This window comes from Fragaria vesca, linkage group LG3 (assembly GCF_000184155.1).
Source record: "Fragaria vesca subsp. vesca linkage group LG3, FraVesHawaii_1.0, whole genome shotgun sequence".
Lineage (NCBI taxonomy): Eukaryota > Viridiplantae > Streptophyta > Magnoliopsida > Rosales > Rosaceae > Fragaria > Fragaria vesca.
The window spans coordinates 26547979-26553914 of NC_020493.1; the positions used below are offsets into that span (position 1 = coordinate 26547979).

General features: G+C 36.0%; 1 pseudogene across 1 annotated transcript in view; it reads right to left on the reverse strand.

Moving 5' to 3' along the window:
* Positions 1-4976, reverse strand: part of LOC101306031 — an 8279-nt pseudogene extending 3303 nt beyond the window's left edge. Inside the window, exons 1-16 of the transcript XR_184400.1 lie at positions 4871-4976; positions 4454-4628; positions 3944-4015; positions 3784-3852; positions 3617-3688; positions 3382-3453; positions 3191-3262; positions 3035-3106; positions 2826-2897; positions 2615-2686; positions 2468-2527; positions 2239-2316; positions 1971-2036; positions 1448-1520; positions 568-942; positions 303-498 (exon numbers count right to left, since the gene is read on the reverse strand). The product of XR_184400.1 is annotated as a probable leucine-rich repeat receptor-like serine/threonine-protein kinase At3g14840-like (transcript). The remainder of the gene's footprint in view (positions 1-302; positions 499-567; positions 943-1447; positions 1521-1970; positions 2037-2238; positions 2317-2467; positions 2528-2614; positions 2687-2825; positions 2898-3034; positions 3107-3190; positions 3263-3381; positions 3454-3616; positions 3689-3783; positions 3853-3943; positions 4016-4453; positions 4629-4870) is intronic.
* Positions 4977-5936: the final 960 nt, after the last annotated feature.

Sequence of the window (5936 nt, forward strand, 5' to 3'; positions counted from 1 at the left end):
GCCCTCAAAATCGAGTTTTTCTGGTATGAACACAACTGGACAGAATTCAGTCCGTCCATTTGTTTTTCGAGTTTGAGGGCCTTAACGATTACCAAATTAGTTGAAATTTTGCAGAGATGATATACACAATATTATCTAGATACTAGACGGTGGAGATGAGAAAATTTGATCGAAAAGTGGTGCAAAAATAGAAATCCGCACCAAAACTTTTTGGTGCGGACGTCCGCACCTGAGAATTCCTGTATATATATATATGTATATCACTTAAACAGAGTGACAAAGATCCAGTTTTCAGAATATACCAAAATTTACTGAGATCGCTGATATTAGCGGACCATATACTCCTCTCCTTGGGGACGCTGTTGTTCCTTTCCCAGACCAATGAAATCGGATTTCTAAAGTTTTATCTTTAACCTCAACTGGGAAGTCTCTAATTACTACTATATCAACCACTCCTGCTGTATCTTTGATGTCAAAATCCTTCAACACTCGTTTATCCTGTAAGAAATGTCGTCAATCAGAAATCTTCAAAGTCATCCAGAGTGCCAAAGGAGTATGGTTAACTACCTGAATATAAACATCAAATATCCTTCTTCCAAGACCGTGAAAAGATGCATTGCCTCTGATTATAATCTCCGAAAAGTAAAGCTTCACATTATAATTTCCATTTGCCAAGCAGCGTGCATAATACGTCAGAGAAAGAGGAGAGAGACGTGCATGTGTGTACAACTCAGAGTTGTTCATCCCAAGTATAGATATATTATTTGCTATGTAGTCTGTAGAGGTGGCGGCGTTGGTATCCCAAAAATGTCCAGTACTGCTGAATCCCCAGCTAGGCCTTGAAGGAGCCCAATGTGCTGGACCTCCTAGGTCTTGATCCGCTTCAAAGTTGACTCCTTCAATGGTGGTTGCTTTACCACCACAATTGATATGCAATGAGTACTGATCTGTTGATTAAAAGGAGGGGAAAACAGAAAACGGAAAACCATTTTAATTTGAATGAAAATGTTATGAACTATTTCCGTGACTATGCATATGCACATTTATACTATAAGCCAGATTTATCTTGAATAGTAGTTACCTAATTTAAAAAGGAAACCAAAGTTGGATAACTAAAGTATCTATATCACATTCACATTCTGAATCTAAGTAATACAATGGTACCTTTTGGACATGAAGAGTTTTTCAGGCACTCTGCATATAATCTGGATGGTGGAGTACAAAATAAGTTCATGTAATTTAAATTCCAAGAAAATGATAATGGAAAAAGAAAGTATCTTCATCATAATGGCTTACGAGTTATCACTTGTAGAAACACTTTTGAACACGTTCCTGATACATTCCAAATCAGTTCGGTTCAGAAACAAAATAGAGGTGAAATGAAGACATAGGGAAATCCAATGAAAAAAAAAGAAGCTTCCACTCATGCCAATTAGAATTGAAAAACTTCTTACACGTTTTCTGCGCAAAAAGATGGCTCAGAGCTCTTAAAAAAATTATTGTAAGAAACATCTATCACGCTGCACAGAAATGGCAAAACAGTGTAAACCCACCGCTAAAGTTCATTTTAGAATATTGATATACTTTCTAATATGATTGAGAGGATGAAATTATGACACAAAAATCTGATGATCATCCAAATGTTGAAAACCATATTTGTGGGAAATTACATAGCCTAATATGACAAAGAAAAAAACTTCCAGTCTTTGTTCCTCCAAGTTCAGTACAATTAATATACTCAACAAGTCACTTATAGGTAAGATTCCTCACTAGTCATAATGTCATACATAACAATTGATTTCACTTAAGTTTTAAGCTAGGTATTAAACAGCATGCCTATTACGAAACTGAAAGTTCTCATATTTTCAATTATCTTTGTGTGTTTGTTTGTGAAACATAATGAACATTTTAGCAGGCTTCAGTAGAAATGTAGAAATCCAATGAAATCTGGTATGGTAAGGGGAACATACTAGCGACTATCTCTGCTCTTGATCCAGTCTGGAATAGAGCCACTGAGCAAGTTGCTAGTTAGATACCTGTTACAAAAGAAATCGCAGTCATATTCTGTTAAAGCAATTATTACTTTAACTACCAAAAGGTTGGTTCACATGGAGAAACATTTTGATAAATATATGCTTATCTATGTGAAGATTGTATATATGTGAAGATTATGCCGAGGAGGCCCACTACATCATGATATATGCTAGTCATGACCTTCATGAAATTCACATTTCTTACAAGTACTGCAAAAAATCGTTCAGAAAAAGATCTTCAAGATCAGGAATACTTCCTTCCAAAGTGTTGAAGCTGAGATCTCTGCAAGATAATAACAAGAAACCCGAAACTTACTTTGGAAGCTTGACTGAGAAATTACACCTCGTTAGTCAAATTGCTATCAAGAATAAACAAAGCTTGAAAGTAATAGTAGAACAAAAAATCTACAGAAAAGTGGTATTACAAAATATACAATCCTGTCATTGCTGATAAATTAGGAATACGTCCTGATAAATTACAGCTCCTCAGCATTCTGCAATATCACTCCATATTAGCATTACTGCGGGTAAGCATGGATTAGTCAAAAACTAAAGATGACCAAAATTGCTTTAAGACTTACAATCTTCGCATGCTTGTCATATTACTCAAATCTGGAAATACTGAACCCGCTCCGCTTAAGTCGCTGATCCTTCTGCATAATTTGCACCATAAAGGCATAAATAATTGTTTGAGAAAAAATAAATTCCCTGCATATGCTATAATAAATTGTTAATTGTACGTTAAGCAAGATTTCCACTGTAATGCAAGTTAGAACTGAATGTGGAACTCACAGTTCTGTTAAATTACTCAAGACAGAAACGGTAGATGGAATGGGACCTTGTAAACCGCTAGCTTGGATCTCTCTGTCAAAAACAGAATCCAGTATGGATAAAGGTTACATCAATTCTATGTTTTATCAATTAAGAATATACAATAGCAAAAAGAACTTACATTGCTTATCTCCGTTCTCAACTATTTTTATGATATGACAAGTACTTACAAATTCTGAAGTTGGTTCCAACTTTGAAAAAAGTCGGGCATTCTTCCAGTGAAGTTGTTGCTACTAATCCTCCTGCATAGAGGAACGGATTGAAAAATAATAATAATATGAAAAATTATAGTAACTATAAACACAAGAATGTTAAGGGTTACTTACAGTTCTGTTAACTTTGTCAGATTCATTAGAGCCACCGGCAGTACTCCTGTGAGATTGTTGGCACTAAGAATACTGGAGACACAATGAAACTTAACAACTTAGGGAATGGTACTCGCTAGTCAGGTTATTCAATACAAAAAGATGAAGAATTAAATAAAATAAGGATGGGGAAAACAGAGAAGAAAGCTTACAGATTCTGCAAGTTAACCAAGTTTCCAAGGTCGGGAGGAACAGTTCCTGAGAACACGTTATTCTCTATGTTCCTGAAAATATTCTCCATCAAAGTTGGACAAACTCACAAACCAAACGAAACTTCAAATTTCTTCAGTAATAATGAAATGGCAAGAGAGATAGCGCTGGAGCATACATACAAAGCTTAAAACAGATGGGATACACATAAAAAGAGGCAAAGAAAGATGTTCATACATATACACCAGAGTTGTAATGTTTCCCAAGAAGGCAGGGATTGGTCCTGATAAGTTGTTCACAGCAATGGACCTGTAGGTTGCACTCATTTCAGTTTACTTAACGCAATTATGCAATATAAACTATTATTGACTAACATTTACCATGGAGAGAGGAAGTCAATTTACAGATATTCCAACTTCGTAGAAGCCCATGCACTTGGTATATTACCAGTTAGGTAGTTCCTCATGAAATCACTATAAACAAAGCCGAAGGTCGACATCAATACTCGAGGAAATCATATAAACCTTTCAGATGGTACTATGCAAACAAAAATGTATCTCATACATTGCTGTAAGATAGGGCAACTTTGCAATAGATGATGGAAGTTCACCAGCCAGGTCTTGTCCTTTAAGAAAACTGTACTTCAAAAATTTCGAGCTGGTCAAATTTGATAGGCAACAGAAATAGTATAAGATCCAATTTTTAGATCCTATATAACGAACACACAAGACTCCTCAGGCTTAATGAAAACAAGGAAATTGACACAATCTTTAATTTACTCACACACATGTACGGGCATCTTCAATCTTTGGTCTGAAACTCAAACTCAAACCCAAATTTAGATTTTAGGACACGCAAACCTTTACTAGTTTGGGTTTTGACTCTATAGGTTTTGAGTAGTAATAAGGTTTGCCTGTCCTAGAATTTAAATTTGAGTTTGTGGTTTTAGATCGAGGGTTGAAGATGCTCAAAAATTGAATGGTTGACTTGTTAATATGATCGAAAAATGGATCTCATGAGCCATTATAACTGGCTTTAGACAGAGATCTTTGAGTAGAATGTAAGTAAACGTACATCTTGACGACGTGGCATAGACCATCAGGGTACGAGCAGTTGCATACGACAGTGTTGTTGTATAAGGGCTCGTCACCACTAGGGGCGGTAGACCAGGTTGTGTCATTGCAAGGATCAACATCCAAGTTCCAGCCTTTTTTTCCTAATTGTAAACCAATTTCTAGTAGTACTTCCCCTGCGCACACAAGTCATATATAATGCAGTTGTTCTTCTAACTCTAGGGAATAAAGGGAAAGATTGCATTCAATAAGTATGCTTGTCGTAATATTGGCTCTATTTGATCATCAATAACACTTTCCTTCAGAAAAAGAAAAAGATAAAAGACTGGATTTGAAGCTTTTGAGTAATTGAACGTTTGTCTACCACAATATATAATAACTAAAAGACTGGATTTGAAGAAGAGCGAGAGTGAATTACTTTCTTCAGCAGCAAGACGTCGGGGTTGTGCTTCAACCTGGAGTGGTGGTACTATGCAGACCAGGCAGAGAACCAAAATGGTGAGCATAATGGTCTTGTGCTTCATCTTCTTTTTCATATCCTTCTCATGTTATTGATGAGCTTTTAATTAGCCAGCTGGTGTGCAACCTTTGTCAACACTAATGCAGGACCTTTTTTCTTTTTTTTGCAGGACCTAGACTTTGGGTAGATACCATGTTTTAACTATAGGTGCTGAAATTTACACTATCATTTTTACTCCCTATGTATGTATTGCTTTCACCAAAAAACCCTTAGTCCTCGTTTGGTTCAAGAAAATTAATTCTTTAAATTTTCGCTTGACATGAGAAATTGTAACTCTTTTCAACTTTCTTTTCCAATATTTGGAAAAGCTAGGAAGGAACCAATTTCCATTTTATTTTCTTTTCACGTGGGAACCACTTTCCTTTCCCATTATTTTCAAACAATGGAAAATAATGACTTTTCTTTCCCAACCCAAGTACTTGTTTCCATGAACCAAAACATGGGCTTATAGTCTCATCTTTTTCCTTCTCCCTTCCACGGTAAAGAACACTCTTTCTCTCCCCTAGCTCTCTCAAGTCTACTTCTTCGATCCTCCAAAAACCCATTTCTTCTTACTATCAATCTATGCTTTCTTAAAGAAATTCAGTAAAACCCATTACTGGGTTTCTTGTCTTGCTCCGAGAAGACCAAATTAAAGGAATGAGGAATGTGCTAGGCTAACCATCTCTAATTACCCAGCATTCTATTGCAGGAAAATAAAATACGGCAAGTCTAAATTGCAACCAAAAATCAAATAATCATCCATGCATGCCATACCAGCAACCCATAAAAAAACCAAAAAAAACAATTCAAAACCAAAAATCGACAAAACTTCATTGAAGAATAGTAGTCCTTGAGAAGAACAGGATACAAGCATAAACCATCAACCAAACCCCAAAAGTTTACATCCATGGAGAATGAATTGGAGGGGAGTGAGGTTAAACAACTCAAATATTACAACTTTATGAGTCAAACTCACAACCTC